Source organism: Triticum aestivum, unplaced genomic scaffold (genome assembly GCF_018294505.1).
Source record: "Triticum aestivum cultivar Chinese Spring unplaced genomic scaffold, IWGSC CS RefSeq v2.1 scaffold5D_scf_2686, whole genome shotgun sequence".
Classification (NCBI taxonomy): domain Eukaryota; kingdom Viridiplantae; phylum Streptophyta; class Magnoliopsida; order Poales; family Poaceae; genus Triticum; species Triticum aestivum.
The window spans coordinates 53,564-58,333 of NW_025225106.1; the positions used below are offsets into that span (position 1 = coordinate 53,564).

The following is a 4,770-nucleotide window of genomic DNA, read 5'->3' on the forward strand; positions in this document are numbered from 1 at the left end:
TAGCTCAACTAGCTGGGCAGGCACCTGCGTGGTGACGGGCGGTCTCTACGCCAACTCAGCAAGCACCTGCACGGTGGCATGTAGATCTTCGTGAAGACCCTATCACCGTGCCACCTCAGCTGCCTGCCTGCCTACATGGCGCCGCATGCATCGCTGGCCTGGGCGCGTGTCGAAGCAAGGCGCACTACAAGAAACCTGTTAATCCATGATGGATTTCTGGTGATGTTCACAAGAACCGTCATGAAAACCGTCACATATAAGCAACATACGAATGGGCCTGAAAACAGTAGCCCCTTTATGACAGACTTTGACGGACCGTCACAAAAACTGTCATGGATCGACCAACTACGCCTAGTCGGGCCTAGCCTTTTTTCTTCATATACCATTTGGACCGTCATGGATGGTTCTAGCTGATGTGCCATTTGTTTGGCCCACAGGTCAGTCGAATGTAAAGAAACCGAAACTGAGAGCGCGCGCGTGGCGAAAGAAAATTTTAAGTCGCCAGCGCGGGGTGTTGAAATTTTCGAGCGGCCCATTTAACTGCAGAGTCCACGCCAGCCTAACCCTAATTACCCTTCTCCCAGCTCCTCCCCTACCAACCTTCAGTCGCCGCCACTCTACCTATCCTCCTCATGCCACTCCACCGGCGTCGGCGCTGAACCACCCCGCGCCGCTTCACCACCGCCGGCACTGAACCACCCCACGCCGAGCCGCTCCCCACCATTCCCCTCCCCTCACCATTCAGATCTCCACCAGTCCTACCCCTCGAGCCGAGGCGACAGCGGTGGCAGCGGGACCAACGGCCGGACTTGGAAGTCCCCGAGGTCACCGGCGGCGGGGCCGACAGCAGGATTTGGAAGTCCCCGAGGTCACCGGCAGCGGGCACGGATCCAGCTCCATCCGATTGAGAGCCCATGTGTGTAAGGAATCACCCATCTTGGTTGTTCATCGGGATTGAGTGCTTACATAGTTTCGTATTTGGGTTGGGGATCTGCAGGTCGGTCTCATGGGGATGGTTAGCTGCAAGGTGGAGCGGAACACATACGTGTCCTTCACGCTCGACGACGGCACTGACTACATCGATTTCATCAGATGGTGAGTGAAGAGCACCGACGGCCCTGATGATGTTGGCTATTAGTACGACAGTGCAAGAAATCTAGTAATATGGGAATAAACCCACAGATTCTTAACCATCTCTGATTAGTTCAGTAATTGAGTTCCAGATGTGTTTTAGGATACAAGTTGCACGTGATTGAGACGGGTTTTCCAATTTACATGTTGCGCAAGATTCATCTCTCTTTCCATCCCTTTGTCTTGCCTTTGGTCTTCCTACGTCCAGGGGAATGGCTTGCTTGCTGTTCACTTCATACATAATACTTGTTCTTCCCAGAATACTGTCAGACACCATACTCCATCTTATTTACTGATGATTTTTAGGGGTTCTCATGCTTGTTTATTCTGGATTTCTCTGTTAGAACTGCTTATGTGTCCATCTGCGAGAATGGCTACTGGTCAGTTTGTCTATTTCTTGCCTTCCTTGCTCCCTAGTACTGTTCATTATACTGTCTCTTAGGAACCTCAATTACTTATTTCTTTCTACCGTGAGGTATTTGTTCAGTTTCAATCTGAATCGCCTAACTTGGAGTGACAATCCGCATTGAGCTGGTATATCTCGAATGTATGCAACAGTATTTAACTACTAGATGTAAATGTAAAAAATGTTGATATAACTTCAGACATTTTAATTTTGGAAGACAATGATTACCCCAATGCAATTGGAGTTCAGTCAGTGTTTACTATTGCTCACTTGTTATACAGTGTACTGCCTATCTATGTTAGAACACTTGTTGGTTCTTTTAGGAATGGTAAATCTCACCATGGACTCATTGTTTGGGCAACAAAAAACACTTGTGTTTATTATTACTAATCTTATGCCAATTGACAATTATTACTGAGCAAACAGAAGTGATGGCCGCATTGTGAAGAGCACCTTATATATGCGTCAGGTTTGGTCACCTCTGAATGTTCAGACAGTTGTGGTGGTGTGTCCACTTCAGATTTTTATTAAAACCTGAAGTAATATTGCATTTATTTAATGTGGTCAATACTTTCATGTAGTCTGGAACATGATGAGTCACTATTGCGCGTGTTTCAGTATGCCAAAGCTGAAAACATGTGTGGCACATCTTGTGAAAACTATCTTACTTTTGGTTGTGTCGTGTGTGCTATCTCTGCACCTGCACTTGCATGCTATTGGACATCTTAATCTTATGCTAATAACTATGCATTTATTACTATATGACATGTAAAGTTAATTTAAGATGACCGATCATTTGGCTAGCTTCCACATGTTACAATGTTATACTCTGTCACCTAGCTAGCTTGTCATATTAGGGTAAATATTTTGGTTTGGCATGGCTATCATAAGCAGATGATGCTTTTGTAATCCTTTTTATTTTCTATTGGTGGCGTGTCTAACATTGCCAATACCATGATGTGGTCTATGTTCATTCCCAGTTCACCATGATGGCAGGGTGCGGCAACGTGCTCCTTCAGGTTCTAGTATGTTCGTAATTTACCAATGTAAATGCTGAAATCTATTAATTCAGTGTACCATCATTGTCTCATAGGTCCTGAACATGCTTAACTGGGAACTTAACTGGGAAGCTCAGAATGCTAATTTATGTCAATTGTAAACTAGCATCCCTTTGTGATTTATGAACTTTGAGGTATGAACTCTGAACTTTTTTCGACAGAGATAATTGTTCCTTGTATCTCATCTCATATGGAAGTGTGGGCGGAGATAATTATGTACCTTTTATGCCATGAAGGCTAATCAGTAAATGGGAGAATGCATGCTTTTTTTCTTCCAACATATTTTACTGTTCTTCACAATTCCTAGGTGTGGTTAATCTAGATGTGAAGGTTTGGTCTGAAAGCATTAGACTAAATTTGAACCATTAGGTTCATCTTTGTTCTAAGGAACGTGCTACGCGTTGGTCAGCAGATCTTTTAAAAAGATCCATCGAGTAGCGATCTGTCAGATCTTTTTTTTGTAACATAGGTCTTCTTGCATAATTTTTTTTGCAGTAGAGGTCTTGTTGCAGAAAAAATTGCGTCTCCCTTTTTTGCGTCATAGGTGTTGTTGGGGAAGGGACTTTTGGAACACAAGTGATGTTGCAAAAAAAATCACAACAAAGATGTAGTTAGAATAGTGTGGTGTGCGCGCCACACATGGGACACGCGTCTTGTGCCGGAGGCGACGGACGCCTTTGTTGGATCAGTAGGCTGTTCCCATGCTTTTCCCTTGTTCTAAAGTGGTTAACTGAAGTTCTCTCATGCTCGTGAAAGAATTCCACTGTTAAAATAATGATATCACTAGGTGGATCATTTAATTGCCTATAATGGTTTTGCTTTTAAGTGTTTTTTATTTTACATGAAAAAGCAAGTTTGATAGGAATTAACTTTAATTGGTGAAGAAACTATGCCTCCAGTATTACTTTTTCTGGTTTTCTAACTAGAAACTACAGTACATTGTATTGTGTGAACCATCCTGTAGTGTATGACCCATACTATATTGCATGGACCATCTGTTTTGATAGACCAAGCCCTATCAGTGTATATAAACTTGATTTTTTGTGGTACTTGATGAATAAGAAATGATGTCTCCATCCTTTGCTTAAAAATTACTTGGAAAAGCAACTATATCATTACTCTCTAGATTCATTTGGGGGCTGGCTGTTATTACTTACTATAATTTTGTATATGTTTTGGATTCTATGCAGGTTGGCACTCAGCTGGAGATTGAAGTTTTTAGCAGGAATTACTTAGCCTCGAATAACTACCTGGAAGCATTAGTGGTGTAGTGTTGGAGATTAAATCCAGCTAGTAGTATATTTACTCGAAATTTTTAAAAATAATGCTTATAGTTCTTTCTAGATATGTATGTGATGTTTTGATACAAATATTTGTTTTCAGAAATCAGTCTAGATTGTTGGAAGTTTGTATTTTCTTACGACCAGATGCTATTGTGTGAATGAATTTGTCTTGTTGCAAATTGGGTCGCATGAAAAATCACGCTGGAAAAAAATGGGCTAATGGTTGGACTAAAAGAATAGGTATTCTAATGGGTAGAACTAAAGTAAGTGGCTAATGGGTTGGACTGGACCAAAATTATTGGGCTAAAACCTTAATTGGGCTTGTTACTACATGGGCCATGTTGGCTGCCATGTCTGATCCACGTAGACGCCACCTCAGGTCCATGCTGCTACCATGTCATGTATATCTGTGACGACTTAGTCTGTCTTGGAATATTGGGCCCGGTGAGCCTAGGGACAGATCTATAACGGCCAAAAACCGTCAAGGAAGGTACTGTGCCAAATTATGACGTGATATACATGACGGATTTCAAGTCCGTCACGTCTGCGCATCCACGACGGTTTTTCATTGATCCATGACTGTCATCGATTAACAGGTTTCTTGTAGTGGCGAGGCGGCGACGGACGGGACAGGCCTCAGTCCCGTCCCCGGTAAAGCTTAGGGACACCTAAGCGACGCATTAAATGCGTCTTGTCCTGTAATACGGGCGATAAGCTCGCAGCGCTGTAGACCTTTCCACCTCCTGTGTGCCACGGTGGCAACCCCTTTCGACTATAAAAGGAGGCCCATGGCATATTGGAGAGGGATTCGGCTCTTTTAGGCAAGTTGCACCCCGTAGCTAGCTCAAGAACACCAGAACACTCGATACATCCACCAAAGCAGGCTAGGGTA

At 43.5% G+C, this 4,770-nt stretch overlaps 1 long non-coding RNA gene across 1 annotated transcript; it reads left to right on the forward strand.

Annotated features, from left to right (window-relative positions):
- The first annotated feature begins 579 nt into the window (after nt 1–579).
- LOC123172066 (uncharacterized) lies at nt 580–4,041 on the forward strand. The gene is made up of 3 exons (XR_006485460.1): nt 580–916; nt 998–2,729; nt 3,786–4,041. It is a non-coding gene; the product is annotated as an uncharacterized lncRNA (long non-coding RNA).
- The last annotated feature ends 729 nt before the right edge of the window (nt 4,042–4,770 follow it).